Consider the following 18,847-nt stretch of genomic DNA (forward strand, 5'->3'; position numbering starts at 1 on the left):
CAATAAACACATTGGAAACATTTTTGAAGATTCGCAATAATTTGGAAAAACTCACAAACCCTCTAGTCTACAAATATTGAAAAAAATAAGAAAAAGCTAGTTGTGTCATGCATACATGAAACCTATGTGGATACTAGTCTATTTTATTACATATAACCACAAAAAATATATAAATCTTTTATAAAAACTAAAATTTATCAGAACTTGTGCATACACGTATTGACCATACGTAGTGCCATTGGCAGTCGAGAGAAATATAAACAAAGGTAAAGATGCAGAATTAAAACATAACTGCATGAAGGACGCCTGGGTGGCTCAGTTGGTTAAGCAGCTGCCTTCGGCTCAGGTCATGATCCCAGCGTCCTGGGATCGAGTCCCGCATCGGGCTCCTTGCTCGGCGGGGAGCCTGCTTCTCCCTCTGCCTCTGTCTGCCTGTGCTCGCTCGCTCTCTCTAACAAATAAATAAATTAAAAAAAAAAAAACCATAACTGCATGATATTAATTTGTAGTACATATTACTACCATAATTTTGTAGCCACCTCCTGTTGCTGTTGTGGTATTGTGAGCATTTACTTAAAATGCCATATGACACTAATTATCTCCACGTGATCAGTCCGCCTCTGCAGGAAGTTGCATATCACAGTAAAAAGTGATGGCTCATGGCCTCAGGCATTTTTTCATTGTGCTTCGTGCAATACCATAAACCTTAAATAAGGTCACAGGACCCGTACCAAGTGCACTAGTGATGCTGGAAGTTCTCGTAAGAAGCGAAGTCATGACATTACAAGAAAAACTTGAGTTGCTTGATAGGTACTATAGATTGAGGTCTGCAGCTGCAGTTACCTGCCATTTCAAGGTAAATGAATTCAGCATAAAAACCATTTAAAAAAAAAAAAAAGAAAGAAAAGGAAATTTATGAAGCTTTCACTGCAGCTACAGCAGCAGACAAAAAACATTGCACTTTTTGCAAAATACCTTGTTATCGTGTGTTAAAAATGCAGCTTTTAAATGGGCACAGGGTTGCTATCAGAAAGGCATACCTATAGACTCTAACACAATTTGAGAAAAGTGAATTCATTACATGACAACTTAAGCAAAATGAAGGTGAGGGATCTAAAAGCTGGAGAATTTAATGCTAACAAAGGATGGTTTGATAAATTTAGGAAGATGTTTGGTTTTTAAAATGTCAAGATAATAGGACCAAGAGGCAGCAGAGGAGTTCCCAGATGCCATTAGGAAAACCTTTGGAAGACTGTTTGTCTGAACAGATTTTTAATGCAGGCAAAAGTACCCTATTCTGGAAAAGAATGCCACAAGACATTTATTAGTAAAGAAGAGAAGCAAGCACCGAGAATTAAGGCAAGAAAGAATAGGTTGAATCCCCTGTTTTGTGTAAATGCAACTGGGGTGGAAATCAAAACTGTCCTTATCTATAAAGCTGCTAACACTTGAGCCTTGAAGGGAAACAATAAATACCAGCTGCCAGTGTTTTGGCTGTATACCAAGAAGGCCTGGACAACAAGAACCCTTGTCCTGGATTGGTTCCACTGATGCATTGTTCCTCAAGTCAGGAAGTCAGAAAGTACCTTGCCAGTAAGAGACTGCTTTTTACAACTCCTTCAATACTGTCCAAACCCTCCTGGCCACCAGAACCCCATGAGCTCAACATCAAAGATGCTGACTTGGTCTACTTGCCCCCAAGCACAATGTCTCTAATTAAGCCTCTAGATCCAGGAGTCATAAGGACCATTAAGGCTCAGCATACATGGTACCCTTTTGAAAGGATTGTCAATGATATGGAAGAGAACTCTAATAGAACATCACGAAAGTCTGAAGGATTACGTAATTGAAGATGCCATCGCTGTCATAGAAAAGACCGAGACATGTCAAGCCCAAAGTGATAACCTCCTGCTAAAGAAAACTGCATCCAGATGTTGTACATGACTTCACAGGATTTATGACAGAGCCAATCAAGGAAATTGTGAAAGAGATTGTGGATATGGCAAAAAAAGGTGGAGGGTGTGAAGGGTTTTCAAGGTATGGATCTCAGAGAAATTCAAGAATGAATGAATAGACAACACACCAGAGGAATTAACAGAAGATGACAATGCAACTGAGTGCTTCTGAACCAGTGCCAGATGATGAGGAGAAAGACATAGAAGAAGCAGGGCCAGAAAACAAATCGATATTCGACAATCTGGCAGAAGTGTTCCAATTATTCAAGACTGCTTTTGACTCCTTTTATGACATGGACCCTTCTAGGATACAGGCACTGAAATGAAAGCAAACACTGAGAAAAGAATTAGTATTACATAGAAACATTTTTAGAGAAATAAAGAAAAGCAGAAAATTCGGATAGAAATGATGATTATGGTCTTTCTGGAACATTCCACCTGGCTCTCCTGCTTCCTTTCCTACCTCCTCCACCTTTTCCAACTCTGCAGCCCTTGAGACAGCAAAATGAACCCCTCTTCTTCCTCCTCTTCCTCAGCATACTTGATGTGAAGATGGTGAGGATGAAGACCTTTATGATGAGTCACTTTCACTTAAAGAACAGTAAACAATCATACAGTTAATAAATCTATCTATTGTGCATGTGTCTAAAAGACTTCATGTAGAAATCTCATGATTTCTAAAACTTCTTGTAGAAATCTCTAGACTTCATGTAGAAATCTCTAGAACCGGATGAGATATTTTGTCGTCGTCATCATCATCATCGCCTAAGTACTCACCATGTGGGCAAGAATTACATGGAGGTGGATAGCCTGCCCTTACACAGGCATAAGGTGAGTGATATTTTATATAAAATTAATAATATGTTGGCTTTCTTATATTTTATAACTTTGCTTTCAAAGAATTACGTTACCATATGGTATGCCTTTCTCTATTGGAGAAACTGCATATCAGCCTATCATTATAAGCAAGTATTTGAAAAAAAAAATCAGAACAATGCTTTCAATACTGTACTATGAATATGATCGCAAGACCATATGCCATACCAAATTTATATTGATTTTTCATTAGTGTATAGGCTAGGCTACTCTGAAGAAATCATATCAATTACTTTCAGCTACCATGAAGCAATCATATTGCTACTCCTTTGTTATCAATACATGAATAATTATACCTGTAAATAAATATGAACTTCTTTTTCCCATCCTCTTTTCAGTTTTGATGTCTAATGTTAGTAATACATATAACATCTATAGTGTTTTGTATCATATAAGACAATATTGATGTAGGTCCTGACAGATGACTTATCTTGTAAATTATAGATGATGTGAACTACAGTGTTGGTACAGTACAGTACTGTAAATGTATTTTCCTTTCCTTATGGTTTCCTTTAACATTTTCTTTTCTCTAACTTACTTTATTGTGAGAATACAGCATATAATACATTTAACGTACAAAATAATACATGTTCATCAACTGTTGATGTTATTGGTAAGGCTTTCAGTCAACAGGAGGCGATCAGTAGTTAAGTTTTTGGAAACTTAATAAAAGTCAAAGTTATATGCAGATTTTTGATTGCATGGTGGGACCTTGCTCCCCATGTCCTGCTATTCGAGGGTCAATTTATATTGTTGATTCAGTAACAATGAATTTATGAGCAACATGCTATGGCTCATGCCTAAAAAAAATTAACACACCTCTTTCTCTAACAGCCTTCCTTCTCTTAGGAACACTAGACATCATTTCAACACTACGTGTGAGAGCCATTTAAACAAACAAATTTAAAGAGATACAAAGTTGGGTGAGCCTGGTGGTGGGTATTGTGGAGGGAATGTACTGCATGGAACACTGGGTGTGGTGCATAAACGATGAATTTTGGAACACTGAAAAGAAATAAAATAAAACAAAATGAAAAAAAATTTAAAAATAAAAAATAGGAAAAACTGTCACTAAATTGAATGCAAAAAGGACACTTGTTTATAGTATGGGAGATGAAACAAGAGAGTGTTGCCCTGTTCACCCTCAGCTGGACACCTGTTTATTAGAAGACTCAAATTCCATCACTCTGCACAGATTGACAAATGACTGCAAAGGTGCTAAGACTATTGATTCCAGGTTACAAATAAATTTTGACAAGTAAGTGAGATTCCAATCTGTAAATAAAGGAATCATATGTGTGTATTTTTCTCTCCTTCCAATTTAAATCTGAGTTCTTTATACCTAAACATGTCTTTTTTAAAAACAACAATGTTCAGATCATATTCATTTCTAATATCTGTTCTAACAACTTTTATCATCTTTTTTTAAGGATTTTATTTCTAGGGGTGCCTGGGTGGCTCAGCGGGTTGAAGCCTCTGCCTTCAGCTCAGGTCATGATCCTGGGGTTCTGGGATCGAGCCCCGCATCAGGCTCTCTGCTCAGCGGGGAGCCTGCTTCCTCCTTTCTCTCTGCCTGCCTCTCTGCCTACTTGTGATCTGTCTCTCTGTCAAATAAATAAATAAAATCTTTAAAAAAAAAATTTTATTTCTAAGCAATCTCTACACCCAACATGGGGCTCAAACTCACAACCCCAAGATCAAGAGTCATACACTCTCCCAGATGAGCCAGCCAGGCACCCTGACAATTTTTATCTTCTAATGGCAATTTTTTGTCCATTTAGAATTAATATAATTACTGACATAATTTGTTTTGAATCTACCATCTTTCCATTAGCTTTCTAAATGTGTCATAGGTCTATGCTCCTTATTTTACCTTTCTCGTCTTCTTTTGGATTATTATTTAAATTACCTACTTTTTAGTTATTTTTAAAAACTTTTTATTTAGTGGTGCCCTAAGGAATACAGTGGCTTCTTTCCTTGCTACAGTTTGATGAGTTAAATGAGTACTTGGAAATCTTTCCAATTGTTGCAAGAACTTTTTAACCTCTCTTCACAAGATAGTTTCTTGAAACATTCAATATTATGAGCCCCTCCAGTTCATTTTACTGCCATCACCATGTCCACCAAGGATTCGCTATTCACCGAAAACTGTGTTTAAGAGGGATCAACAGAAGATGTTACATTTATACTATATTGTATTATGAAGTTCCTGCTGCAAGAAATACCACACAAACACACTTTTCTTATTTTCTGACATCAACACATCAAAAATGAGGTAAACTTTAATGTTACATAAAACCTATAAAACAAGCTCATGTAGACTTTAAAAATCTCCTTTAAAACCTACTTTAATTGCAGAAGTAAATTATAAAATGTTTGTATAATACTGAGCAGTTACTGTAATTAAATTGTAATAATTGTAATATAATTATGCTGTCAGATTAGATTGAAACAAAATTAGTTTCGCTTTGAGAGATGATTTGGATGCATTTAAGCCTTTTCTATTCTCTGAGACAGAAATTTTCTGACTTTTGATACTTTAATAGATCTAAAACTATCATGGTGAGATAACTCTAAAGAGTAGTGTAGGAGAGAAGCAGAAGGGTGTGACTAGTTAATCATTACTGATTTGTAAGCATTTCTTTCATGGTTATTCACATTTTCTCCTTTGAGTCCATTTTGCAATTCATAATTTTATTAAGAATGTATTATTAAAATTCTTTTTTATGTAGATTTGTCTGTAAATCTCAAATGTATATGCATATTTAATTATGAAAACAACAAAATCTATCATAATAAATTTAAAAATACATCACAAAATGTTACCATTAAACTCAAATACGCAAAGGGAACCATTGTTTAATTGTATCAACCCAGTAATATCCATTTAATCTAGCCATCTGAAAGAGTTAATATATGTACTGGTTCTTTCTTCAACTTTATATTGTCAATTTTTGGTAAAGATTTTATTTTTTTTTTATTTTTCGAAGATTCTATCCATTTATCTTACAGAGAGGGAGAGAGAGAGACAGTAAGAGAGGGAATACAAGCAGGGGGAGAGGGAGAAGCAGGCTCCCAACTGAGCTAGAAGCCCAATGTGGGGCTCGATCCCAGGACCACAAGATCATGACCCAAGCCAAAATCAGACATTTAAGGATTGAGCCACCTGGGGGTCCCAGTAGAGATTTTATTTTTAAGTAATCTCTACACCCAATATGGGGCTCAAACTTACAATTCCAAAATAAAGTGTCTCATGCCCCTCAACTTTTTATGGCTGTGGGTTTGGGTTGAAAAGACAAGTTCTAACAAGATGCATTCAATGTAATAATGTTTAAGAATTTTTTAAGTAATTAAATTATATTATTGAAATACATGTGTGTAGGAAGTATATTAAAATAAATGAAAACTATAGTCTTCAAGTAAGAATTAATAAAAGATAAAAATGGGATGGGAGGGGCCACTGAGTGGCTCAGACCGTTAAGCATCTGACTCAGTTTTGGTTCAGATTGTGATCTCATGGGTTGTGAGATGGAGGCCCGCATTGGGCTCAGTGGGGAGTGTGCTCGAAACTCCCTCCTTCTTCCCTCCTCTCCCCCCCACCATGTGCTTACACACTCTCTCTCTCTCTAATAAATAAATAAATATTTAAAAAATGACATGGAAATGTAGGCATTTTTAGCTTCTAATTGTAACTATGTTTTTATGTTTAAAGATTAATTCATTTATTTGGGAGAGAAAGAGAGAGAGGGAGAGCATGTGAGAGAGGGTAGGGGGAGACAGATTCTTTAGCAGACTCCCCACTGAGCATAGAGCCTGATGCAGGTTCCATCTCATGACCCATGAAACCATGACCTGAGCTGAAACCAAGAGTCAGACCCTTAATAGACTGAGTCCACCCAGGCTGCCCCTTTTGTTTTTTAGAAAAGAGAGAGAATTGAAGTAAATATGATTTAAAAAAAAAAAAAGTCACATCTGCCAGACAAGTATTTTGTTGCTTTTATATTTTCCACACTTTTCTATGTTTTTAAAATATTTTATTACTAAAAATATAAACTAAACACATTTAAAAAACAGATGTTGAATATACTTCATGCAATATTTTTTTTTTACTTTTGAATTCAACAATGTCTCCCCTTAAAATTCCAACTCTTCATCCACATTCATGGAGTTTTATTTTTGGTAACTCTTTTAGTTGGATGAGTATTTTTTTTTTTTTTCATTTTCTTGTTTGGGCATGTTCTTGTTTGTTTGAGAAATTCTTCCTCTCAGTACACTTTTAGAAAATTCCAATTTTGGGGGGTGCTTGGGTATTTCAGTCAGCTAAGCCACTGACCTTGGTTTTAGCTCAGGTCATGATCTCAGTCAGGGTCATGGGACTGAGCTCTGCATTTGGACTCCACACTCAGTACAGAGTCTGCTGGATATACTGCCTTTCACCCTCTGCCCCTCCCCCTCACTCTCTCTCTCTAAAATAAATAAATAAATCTTAAAAAAAAAACAACAATTTTTAGCATACAGTATTCTTCCTATCACATATCTATATCCATATCTAACTCTCAATTGATAAGGGTAGAGATATATATTATTTATTCACTTGCTTGTTTATTTTGGTTTGATATATGTATGTATTGAAAAATTTCACCACAATGAGCATTCATCACCACACATAATTACAATTTTTCTTCTTGTGTTAAAAACTTTTAAGATCTCCTCTTCTAGCAAATTTCAATATGTAATTTGGTATTATTAACTATAGTCACTATGTTGTACATTACACACCCAGGAATTATTTCTTTTATAATTAGACGTATATATTTGACCAGATTTACCCACATTAACCACTCTCCAATCCCCACCTCTGGCAATCACCAGTTTGTTCTCTGTATTTAAGAGCTTATTTTTTGTTGGTGGTGGTGGTGGTGGTAGTTTATTTGTTTGTTTGTTTGTTTGTTTGTTTTAGCTTCCACATGTAAGTGAGATCATATAGTATTTGTCCTTCTCCCTCTGACTTATCTCACTTAGTGAAGTGTCCTCAAGGTCCATCTATGCTGTTGCAAGTGACAGCCTTTTTTATGGCTGAATAGCATTCCAGTGTGTGTGTGTGTGTGTGTGTGTGTGTGTGTGTGTGTACATGTATCACATTTTCTCTTCATCCATCCATCAGTTGACACAGGATTTTTCCATGTTTTTATTATTATAAATAATGCTGCAAGAAACACAGCTGGGTGTTCATATAGCTTTCTGAGTTAGTGTTTTCACTTCTGGTGGGTAAATACCCAGAAGTGGTATTGTTAGATTATATAATAGTAGTATTTTTAGTTTTGGGGGGAACACCCATACTGTTTTCCGTAAGGTCTGCATCAATTTATAACCCCACCAACGGTGCAAAAGTGTTCCTTTTTCTCCACGTCTTCACCAACAGTTTTTTCAACTTTTTTATAATAGATGTTCTGTAACAGGTAAGAAGGGATATCTCAGTGTGGTTTTGATTTGCATTTCCCTGATTATGACTGCTACTGACCACATTTTCATGTATTTGTTGGCTATGTGTATGTCTTCTTTGAAAAAAAAAATTGTTTTTGTTTTTTAGGTGGGGGGAGGGGAACAGAGGGAGATGGAGAGACAGAATCCTAAGCAAGCTCCACACCCAGCATGGAGCCTAATGTGAGCCTGATCTCACAACGCTGAGTTCATGACCTGAGCTAAAATCAAGAGTCAGTTGCTTAACCAACTGAGCCACCCAGCCCTCTTTGAAAAACATTTGTTTATTCAGATTCTTTGCCTAATATTTAATCAGATTTTTTTTTTTTTGCTATTGAGTTGCATGAGTTCCTTATATATTTTGAGTATTAACCCCTTTCTATGAATTTATATTTTAATAAATGCCTTACATTTTTTGGACTATTTAGTAAGAACTGGTTATTTCTAATGTCACTCACTCAACTGTCAGATTCTCTATTATACATTCATATATTTTATTTTACTGAATATTCTCCAAAGTCTTAAAAAAATATTTAAAAAATTAAGAGAATCCCAAACCTCTGTCAAATAATGTGACAAATTAACGGAAAGCTAATGTAAATGTTCAAGTTGTACAATTTTTGTAACCTCCAGTATTTTTTTTTTTTACAATGTTTACTACATTTTAAAAAAATCAGAGCAGGGCACCTGGGTGGCTTAGTCAGTAGAGCATGCACCTCTTGACCTTGGGTTGTGTGTTCAAGCCCCACATTGGATGTAGACATTACTTAAAGATAAAACTTTTTTAAAAAATCTGAGTGCAGGGGCGCCTGGGTGGCTCAGTGGGTTAAAGCCTCTGCCTTCGGCTCAGGTCGTGATCCCAGGGTCCTGGGATCGAGCCCCACATCGGGCTCTCTGCTCAGCAGGAAGCCTGCTTCCTCTCTCTCTCTGCCTGCCTCTCTGCCTACTTGTGATCTCTCTCTGTCAAATAAATAAATAAATAAATAAATAAAATCTTTAAAAAATCTGAGTGCAAAATTCATCAGGAACCCACAAACACACTAAAAACTTTTATTCAAAAAATAAAAAAAAAAATACCGATGGGAATTTTTGCTATTCAAAAAAATCTTCTCAACTGCACTATCAAACTCTTATTACACCCACACATTCTTCAACACAAATACAAGTGCTTTGACAGGGTTCAGAACAAATCCTCCAAAATGTGCCACTTTGGCATATGGATTATTTTGAGTTGAAGGCAATCAAGACCTAGCAGACTCGAGAAAAACTTTTACCCCAACCTTAAACCACCTAAAATAAATTAGATATGGGGCCAGGCCTAGAAAGAGAGCTATTACTAAGAGATAACTTTTTATCTGAATGGCCTATCTCTATGGCAGGACAAACATCTAATTCACAAACCTCTGTTCCTCTTATTCTGTGACTCGCCCTCCTCTCCTTAAAAGTCTAGGCTTTTATTCCCATTCCTTATCTCAAGATAACATATAAACCCCAATAGCCTGGCTTGCCCTTGTGTCTCATATTCTTATGAGGTCCCTGAACCTATGTAATTCAATTTATTTTTCCCCTGTTAATCTGTTTTAGGTTACTTGATTTTTAGACCAGCTAAAGAATTCATAAATGTAGAAGGGAATTTTTTCCTTCCCCAACAGTTGGTATAGTCAAGAGAATATTTCACTGACTAGACACTGCTGGCTTTGAGGCTGCTAGAGCAAAGAGATCTTGGTCTTACAGGTGCCAGCAGGAGTTAAGAATTCTTATCATGTCAGTCTCCTGGAGCTCTACCTGCAGTGGAAGTGATAGTAGTGAGAGTCCTTTTTCTTTTTCTAGATTTAGATTATCAGGAGAGACTATTTGTGGAACAAGTGCCTTGGATATAGTGACTCTGTAAAATTTTGTTGTGAGTACTCCAGGTTTTTATTGATCCTTTTCCTCCCAGAGAAGGTCACTGTTTTTCTTTTTCCCTGTCTGTTTGTCATAGGAAGAAAAACCATAGGGAAAAATGCAGGCCCTATACGCCTGCTCTTCTACGCAACCTCATAGACTGATGAGTTTACTGTCCCCGCCAGACTGGTGAATAGTTTGGAAGCTGATATTCAGAGCTTGATAGGATTTTTTTTTTTTTTTTTAGTCCTTCTACTCTTTATTTTAGTAAAGCCATGTACCCAGAGGAAATGAAACAAATTGAGGATAATGCAGTCAGATGGGTAGATCAACCTAAATCTAAGTGGTAACCCAATTCCTTGAGAGATTAAAAACAACTGTTCCTATCTTACAAATCTTTGCAAAACCAGAAACACAAACACAGAGACAATTCAAAGTCAATCTATTCTTTCTACCAATCCCATACCCTCCACCCCCTTCTTTACCTTTGAAGCCTTCTAAGTATTGCCCTTAGAAAACCAAAGTCTCTTTTGGAGAAACTTGGTTGTTTTTTCTGTGCTTTTGTGAGGTAGATTTTGTACACTCACCTACTCTAGGACCTAGGAGTCATTTTTTGAAATAGAAACTCTAGGGAGAGGTCTCATATCAGAAGGGGGGACAAAATGAGTGAAAGGGAGAGACAGAGGTAGTATTTGGAAATTGGGCAAATGAAAAAATCTTCTCAACAAATATTAGTAACTGTGAGGTCTCTTTGCATTTGTCTGTATGTTTATGTATGTCTATGCATGTATGTCATAGCTATGTGATACTTTTTCCCCTCTGGCTGGCAATGCTAAAATTGATGTGTAATAGAGCTCTATTTAATTGACTTAAAATTAAGCATTTATAAATTAAGCATTCTTAATCTCAGACATATAGTAGACACTAATCCAAGTGTTTTTCCAGTTTATGTGATTATAAAATAATTTTGGGTAAATAAAAGCTAGTTTAAGTTCATTGGTTTAGTTAATAGAGACATATCATTAGTGTCTTCAGCTGCAAATAAAATACTTTTATTTCACCTAGGTTTACTAAAACCTATAAGCTTATGTTGTCTCTGTTATAGAATTTGTCAGAGAGAAAATAACTTAAGATAACAGCTAGCTGTTTAATAACTCATGATATATTCATGACTAATCTAAACATAATTGTTAAGAACAAATGAATTAAATAAATATAAGATAAAAGTTTATAAATGAACTTTTCAGCAATATTTATTTTATAAATATGTGTAGTTTTCTGAGTCTCTTTGATAACTTCCACTCTTAGAATTTTGCTAAGTTAAATTAAATGCTGGGAATACATTTAATGTCTAGATTATATGTAATAAGATAAAATACTGAAACAGTAATGGCTGAATGTGTCTAAGTTTGTCTACATTTGTCTTATCACAGAGAAACTAAAGGTGTTTGTGTCTGTTGGGAAATATGTCTTGTGCCACACTGAAAGATTATACTGTTATAAGGAGGCGTCTAAAAATTATGCTTCTAGAAATTATGAAAATGCGTTTATAAACTTAAATCTAAACAATGCTGGTATAATAGAGATTTTAAAATTGCTTACTTTTTAGTTTTTGCTAGAAATTAAGGTTTCTAAGGATTAAGAATTCTTACTAATATGTACAGTTAAAGCTACTGGAAATAATAAGAGAAACATCTCTGTATTCAAGGAAAGTAAAACATACTGTGTCAAAGAAAAAGAAAGTTATAAAAGTTTTGTGGAAAAGGAATCTTTGGAAAAACTTTGTGTAAGTATGTGGTCTTACTTTTTAGCTAAGGTCAAAATGAATTTAATTAAGTGAATGGGCTTAAATATCAAAAGTAAACATGCTAGATTAAAATTTGGTTTTATCTATGTTAAAAAGACAAAGTTTTCTTGGGCTATTGGTCTGTTTTTGATAATAAGAGATTTTTTTTTTAAAGATTTTATTTATTTATTTGACAGAGAGAGAGAGAGATCACAAGTAGGCAGAGAGGCAGGCAGAGAGAGTGAGAGAGGGAAGCAGGCTCCCTGCCGAGCAGAGAGCCCGATGTGGGACTCGATTCCAGGACCCTGAGATCATGACCCGAGCCGAAGGCAGCGGCTTAAACCACTGAGCCACCCAGGCGCCCCGATAATAAGAGATTTTAAAGGTATTTTCTTTGCTTTTAAAGTCAGCTGCTTAGAAATATTTTTTTTTAAATTCTGTGTTCTAATAAAATAATGCCCTGTACTTAATGTTGTTTTAATCAGGTCTTTGATTACTTTGGAAAACTAAATCTTGTCAATGTTAAAAGAGCTAAGCTTTGCTACCAACTATATAGCCTTCTGTATTTTCCTTAAAAACTCTTATTTTTTGTAAATAAAATCATTTCATAATAATTTCTGACTCTATGTAATCAAATGTTCAAAATTTTTTTTGATATTTTTTACAAACTTCCCAAAACTGAATTTCTAAGTGAGATGTTTTTAACTTAGAACTAACTTTAATCGTGGTACCTGGTGGCTCAGTGGTTAAGCATCCACTCTTGATTTTGGCTCAGGTCATGATCTCAGGATCGTGAGATTGAGCCCTGCATTAGCCTCTGCACTGGGCATGCATCCTGCTTAAGATTCTAAGATTCTCTCCCTCCCTTTCCACCTCCCCCTCTCCCCTACAAGCCCTGCTCTCTCTCTCTGGCTCAAAAAAGAAAAAAAAAATTAAATAAAATAAAAAGAGCTAACTTTAAGATATGAAATATTCCAGAGGGTCACTGGAACATCTTAAAAGATCTGTTCTCTCTTCTTATTTAAAAAAAAAAAAGATATTAAACTAATTAGGTTTATCTGCTATGTTCAGCTACATGGGAAAGATTGTCAAATAAGTGATGATGAAATTCCTAGGTTATATCGTGTGAGTGAATAGTATTGATGTAAGTGTCCTGGGAATTGTATAAAATTCCTAAAATTCTGATATGTCCTGGTATAATGTTATCACTTATAATTCTAGTTATTATCTCAACATGTTGTGTGTCACAAAAATAGCCAAATTTCTGTGTCAATTGTATTAAAATGAACTCACATCAGATCTTTGATCACAAGCATTTTTAAGTCTTTTGTCATCTATAAGTATTTGTTTTATTCTGTTTTATGTGTTTCATCTTCAAAGATATTCACGGAAAGGAGTTTTGACAAAACAGGTGTCTGATAACTTTAAGATTGTAAAACTAAATAGGGTAAGAATTTCCAGAACTCATTAAAAAATGTATTCAAGCAAAACAAGTATTAAAGACATGGGACTACAAACTAAAAAAGATAATTATAATTCTTTATGACTTTTTGCTTAAAATATAACTGGTCCTCTAATCTTTTGTTTTCCAGATACAAATAAACCTTTCCTCTTAAACTAACCATGACTTATAACAATTTGGTAAATTATACTTTTGTAAGGAAAATAGAAAATTCACCTTTCTTCCTCTACCTGATTGCTCCAGAATTTGGAAATTCTTTTTTTTTTTTTTTTTTAATTTATTTGACAGACAGAGATCACAAGTAAGCAGAGAGGCAGGCAGAGAGAGAGAGGAGGAAGCAGGCTCCCTGCTGAGCAGAGAGCCTGATGTGGGGCTCAACCCCAGAACCCTGGGATCATGACCCGAGCTGAAGGCAGAGGCTTTAACCCACTGAGCCACCCAGGCGCCCCCAGAATTTGGAAATTCTTAGTGAGTATTCTTATTTTCATGGCAATGATGTAATTTATATAAGTTCAATAAGAATCTGTTTTCCTTGTAATAAGACATAATTAGAAACATTAGTTACAATACCAAGGCTTTGGCTGAATGTCACATTTGAGAAAGATATAAATAGACTCAGATACAACCAGACGGGTTTCAGAACCTAAGGCTGGCTTGATGGAGCTAATAAAACTCCTTGAAAAATTCAGCCTTGCTTATAGAGCACTTGTCAGCCTTACTAGGTGAATCAGGAGAGTCTCTTCTTAGCAGGCAGAGGAACCTCAAGATATTTTGGAGATCTAGAAAAGAGAAATTCACCCAGATGTAGAGGTATTGCAGGCAGAGTCTTGGCTGTGGTTTCTTTGCTTTGAAAATCTTTTAAAAGTTCAATCTAATACTGGGTGTTATATGCAAACAATGAATCATGAAACACTACATCAAAAACTAATGAAGTATTGCATGGTGACTAACATAACACAATAATAATAGTAAAAAGTTCAATCTGAGATTCCTTATGAAAAGTTCCAACAAAGCAGATTAAAAAGAACTTACATAAATCAATCACTATTCTTCTAGTTATTTTAGAAATAATTAGGCCAAGTTTATTGAAACTAGATATGGTTTGTAGGTGAATTAGTCTTAGGGTTATCTTTGATAAAAGTGGGGGCAATCATAGTATACTTCTGTGGATATCAAATTTTATTGCTATTAATTATCTTTTTCTACTTGTAAAGTGAACTAGATTCTGCATTCTTCTAGTTTCCTACAATATTTGGCTACTAACTCTCTAAACTAACATTTCCAAATTTCTCCCACCCTTCTAGCACAGAATCATTACAAACTAAAACTGGCCTTCTCCCAGCATCATGTAGGCCAAAGCTGGACAATCTGATATACACTCTAGATAAATCACCACAACAGCTCATGTATAGACAATCTTCATGCATGTTGCTGTGTGAGCTGCTTAGAAAGATTACCAGAGACATTCAAACTATAAAACAGAAAAATACATCAGACTGCCACTGCTTGCCATCACTTTGTCTAAATATCGTCCAAGTCAGACATCTAAAAATCTTCTCAACTGGTTGTTTGCAGAATTTAGAAACTGGGGTTAAAATCTGTCCCAATTATTAATCTTTTTGTTTTTCTTTTATTTCTATATAAATGCATGCCACAGGCCTAAGTTTGGGAGACCACCTTTATCAACACCTCCTGAGATGAGACACAGCTGTTCAACTGCACTAACCTGTTTTCAGGACTGAGCCCAGTTCAATGATATGCAGCAATCCACCAGACCGAAGGGGTTCAGAATGAGCCTTCCCAAAATATTCCACGTTGGCACATGGATTATTTTGAACAGAAGGCAATCAAAACCCACTTGACTCAAGAATAGCTTTTACTCCTTTAAACTACATAAAAGAATTTAGATAAGAAATCTGGCCCCAAAAGAAAACTATTCTAAGAGATAACTTCTTATCTGAATGACCTTTACTGTATGGCAGGACAAACATTTAATTACCAAACACTTGCTTTTCTTATCATCTTGTATATCATCTTCACCCACTTTGAAGCCCCAGACCCTTAGCTCATTCTCCAGCTCCCCAGATGGTATATAAACCTCAATTGCTTGGCTTGCCCTTGGGTCTCACATTCTTACGGGGTGGGGGGGGTGCATACTAATGTAATTAACTTTGTTTTTCTCCTGTTAATCTGTCTTATGTTAATTTGATTATTAAACCAGCCAGAGAACCTAGAAAGATAGAAAGAAAAAAATTTCCCTCCCCAATACTTTTTAGAGCACCATTGGCAAGATCATAACTTAAACAAAGGCAGGACACAACAAAAGTTAGGTAGTGCCCTACAGTTTGTTTTTATTTCTCTGTAAAGACCATTGAAATACTTCTTTTAAGTATGTAATTTCTTTACATATTTAAATCATCCTTCAACTGTTAATGTTGCCCCATATTGAATTCTATAACACTTTCCCTACCATAAAAACAATAGGCAAACATTACCAACTCTATTTCCCACAAAAATAACACAATTTTATATGCCTTACTTCAAACCCAATGAAAGGAAAATAAATCTAAAAGTTGAAGAAGAATCAAAGTGAATTATATGTCAATTTATTATATAAATTCATTAGTGATACAGTATTGTCAGTATTTCATTTTACACACAAAGGATAAACATTTTAATTATCTCCAAAGAAGAGATGTTTTAAATAGTTGATCTTTAATGTGTACACAGATTTACCAAAATTGTCAGTCTTGATTTCAGTTGAGGCCATCATACCAGGGTCCTAGAATTGAGCCCTGCTCCAGGCTCCACACTCAGCAGGAGTCTGCTTCAGGATTCTCCCTCTCCCTGTGCCCCTGCCCTCTCTCTCAAATAAATAAATAAATAAACCTCTTTTTTTTTTTTAAGTAAATTATTAGCTTTAATTCTGCAGGTACGTTTCTGTGTTTGGTGACAGGAAATTAGATGAGCTTTTCTTCTGATACTGTCTATGTAATATTCAGAGTGAGAATAGAGCATATTTGCACATCATAAAAGGACGCTCTTGTGGTTGGAGGTTTTAGGAAGTTGACAAAAGTTTGAAATACTGGGGCGCCTGGGTGGCTCAGTGGGTTAAAGCCTCTGCCTTCGGCTCAGGTCATGGTCCCAGGGTCCTGGGATCGAGCCCCGCATCGGGTTCTCTGCTCAGCTGGGAGCCTGCTTCCCTTCCTCTCTCTCTGCCTGCCTCTCTGCCTAATTGTGATCTCTGTCTGTCAAATGAATAAATAAAATCTTTAAAAAAAAAAAAAGTTTGAAATAGTAATTGAAGAGAATGTGGAGTGAGCCAATTAAAATAATAGATTTGTTAAGATTATGAAAATAATAATGCTACAGGTGTCATTAAGGGCCCATTTGAAGCTGGTGATAATAAATGTTCAATGATGCCAATTTAATGGTAATGATTTTGGATTTCTTGTTGCCTAGCTTTTTATTAAATAAAACTGCAGAAAAGATAAATATCCAAATCAGTAAATTATCACCCAGAGAATACCCATATAACCAGTTTCCAGGGCAAGAAGTAGAATGTGACCAGTTCCCATTGGACTCGCTTCATACACTTCTTCCTTCCCCAATATTGTCTTAAGCATTGTAGTATAGGTATACCTGTTTTGTTTTGTTTTGTTTTGTTTTAAATTTTATTGAGTGGTATGCTGTAGCACATATTCTTCGGAGTCTGACTTTTTGTGCTTATGCAGTGTATCAGTTTTGTAGTCTACGGTTGTGTGTGTCAATTGTCTTTGGTATTTGATACATGAATACACCACAGTTTATCTATTCTATGGTAGATATACATTCGGTTACAGTTTTGAGTTATTAAAGGTAATGCTACTGTGAATATTCTTACACAAGTTTCTTAGAGTACATATACATATTTTCTTATCACATTTGTACATGAGAGTAGAGTTGCAGTTCACAGTGTAAGTACATCTTAAACTTAACAGATATGTCAAACAGTGTTTCAAACTGGTAGCACTACTCTCACCAAATTGCATGAGTTCCCCTATGTTGCCTCATGTGTAGGTCAATGATTGAGAATTTCATTTTTAAAAAAAATTAGGTATTCTGTTGGGATATCTCATTATACCTTTAATTTGCATTTTACATTACTGTTAAATTTAACATCTCTTCATATTTTTATTGACCTTTATTCTCTTTTGTGAAGAAGTGTAAGTTCTTCCATCCATTTTTTAAAATAATGTGCTTTTTTTTAATCTATGGAAATCTTTATATATTCTGGCTATCAGTGTTTTATTGGTTATGTGTGTTCCAACTCTCTATTCCACTCTATTTTTTTCGTTCTTACACAACTAATGATGTCATTTGGTGAATAGAACTTCTAAATTTTAATGAAGTCCAACTTACTAATCAATCTTAGTGGTGCTGGTTTTTGTAACCTGTTTAAGCAATCTTTCTCTATACCAAAGTCAAGAAGATTTTCTACTGTATTGTACTCTGGAAACTTGAATATTCAGTGATCACAATTAGGTCATAGTCAATCTGGATTTTTTTTTCTATGTGCCATAAATCAGAGACTGTATTTTCCTTTATTTTTATGTAGATAGCTAATAGTCCAAGAATCGTTAACAGAAAGGATTTTTCTTTGACCATGTATGTGAAATCTCAGCTTTGTTACATACAAAAGTCCTTATACACACCAGAAGACTTCCAGCTTCTTTATATTAATTTCATTTTTTTCTATTTATAATCATGCCAATGTGATAATGTCTTGGAAAGTCTTTACACTGTCTTGATATATCTACCAGATCAGGTATTCATTTCTCTTTTTTCTTTAATCTTTGTTATTTTTGCATTCAAAAATTTCCAAAAAGAATTTCAAATTAGCTTGTCAATTACCACAAATACCTCTTGACTTGATTGAAATTAGATAGATACATACATTCTTTTGTCTTCTAATCCATGTAGATATGAATACTCATTCTATTTAGACTTTCTTTTACTTCTCCCAATATGTTTGTGTTATAATCCATATAGAGATTCTGTGAATTTTTCATTAATTTACTCCTGAACATTTGATAATTTTATTCTATTGAAAATTCTATAATTTAAAAATAATTTTGATATTCTAACCTGTGTTTTTAGGATACAGAAATAAAGTTGATTTGATATATTGACTTTATACCCAACACTTTTTTTCAAAGTTTACTTATAAAAATCTAAAAACTTATATTTTGTATTTTCTTCATATATAATCATATCAACTGAAAATATTGACAGTTTGTTTTAATCTTTTCTTATCCTTACATTTTTATTTCTTTTTCTTGCCTTAATATATTAGCTAGTATCTCCAGTACAATGTTGGATGGTAGTGAAGACTATGGGCATCCTTGTCTAAGTCCCAAACTC

This window comes from Martes martes (assembly GCF_963455335.1).
Source record: "Martes martes genome assembly, chromosome: 11".
In the NCBI taxonomy this organism is placed as follows: Eukaryota; Metazoa; Chordata; class Mammalia; order Carnivora; family Mustelidae; genus Martes; species Martes martes.